This window comes from Toxorhynchites rutilus, chromosome 2 (assembly GCF_029784135.1).
Source record: "Toxorhynchites rutilus septentrionalis strain SRP chromosome 2, ASM2978413v1, whole genome shotgun sequence".
NCBI lineage: Eukaryota > Metazoa > Arthropoda > Insecta > Diptera > Culicidae > Toxorhynchites > Toxorhynchites rutilus.
In genome coordinates this window covers 93,522,117-93,523,775 of record NC_073745.1, presented here as the reverse complement: position 1 = coordinate 93,523,775, position 1,659 = coordinate 93,522,117, and positions in this window count along the sequence as shown.

Below are 1,659 nucleotides of genomic sequence, written 5' to 3'. Positions count from 1 at the left end.
TTTTCGATGCTGATACTCTCCTGGTCACCTTCTCTTCTCCTTCTGATCGATCGGCTTTTCTGCGCTCCCTCACAGTTAAAACAAACTGATTGCGTTTCAGGTCAGGTCAGGCCAGGTAATGAATCCTTCGATCCCTCGATCCTTCGCCGTTCAGCTCGTTCAGCTCGTCCAGCTAGTTCAGCTCGTTCAGTAACGATGTTGTCTTGTCGATGTCCTCACGGAAAATGAATGCGTTTCATGATGATGATGTTGGATTAAAGAGGCTTTAAACTTTTCAGTTCATTCGCCTCTAATCGAATGCGTTTCACCACCAGAATATCGTTTCACCACCAGAATATCGTTTCACCACCAGAATATCGTTTCACCACCAGAATAAATGCTTTTTGTGCGCGATTGAATCGAGAGAAGGTATGGTTTACGATAGCAATTTGGAAGGCAAACTAGAGGGGAATGAACTCTCTGAGTTTGAAACTTTCGGAGACTGAGCAATAATCGATTGAAAATTATATAATTTTCGCGAAACGAAACATTTTCCGTTGCATACGCATACAATATTGGATACGAAAATATCCTACTGATGGGGAAGAATAACCTTCAGAAGCTTTCCTGCTAATTACACTTGGTTGAAAAATTACAAAATCAAATGTATTTGGTCGCTGTGTTATATGGTTAGAAAACATTAAAATAAACTCTTTCACATGAATGTAGTTTTTTAATTCCCAGGGGAACTGGCAGATTATTTTTCAGCAACGATTAGATTTTTCCAGATTTTCCTCGATACTTGAAGCCCACCGGTGGTTAATGATAACTCGATAACCACCTGTTAATAGCACTTGATTAAACAATATTTGGTCACAGTGTTACATGAATAGAAAACATTAAAGTAAACTCTTTCGCATGAATGTATTTTTCAATTCCTACGGGAACTGGCAGATTATTTTTCAGCAACGATTAGATTTTTCCATTCCATTCCTTCTTTAAGCGTGATTCATTCTGCTTCGGATCAACGGAACAGTATGATAATCATTTCATACAAAAGATAAAATGTCCAAGAGTTATATCATTGCTATTTATTGACTCGAAAAATTGTTTCAATAGCTTAATGATAGCTTCGAAAACAGGTTATTGAAATCATACGTATCCGTATGTAGCGCGCCCACTTGGAAGCCCATTAATCCTATTGGAATGTGAGATGGGGAAGCTCATACTCACGTCTATGCATTATGCTGTACTCTTCCAATTAATTTCGTTTTTGCAGGCCGAACTGAAAAATTTTCAGTTGAGTTAACTGTACTGTAAAAGAAGTAATGCTTTTGAATCCGGACACTGCATTTCATTCAAAATCATACCACAGCCATAACATTTTTTTTCATGTTCAATTTATGCGATTAATAGTTACTAATATAGTTACTGATAGTTACTTGATACTTACTAATCAATCGTATTAATTCAGCATGCACGAAATGTTGTGTCTGCGGTATGATATTGAATGTAACACAAAGTGTCCGGATTCAAATACATTACTGTATAATTACTTCGATGTTATTCTTTTCTCTCTCAGGCTAAGCTAAGAATATAATAAAGAGGGTGGGGTTTACATTCAAGTCTGTTATGGTATATAATATCACGCTTCCTTTGCTTTCGTTCATTTCTTACTCT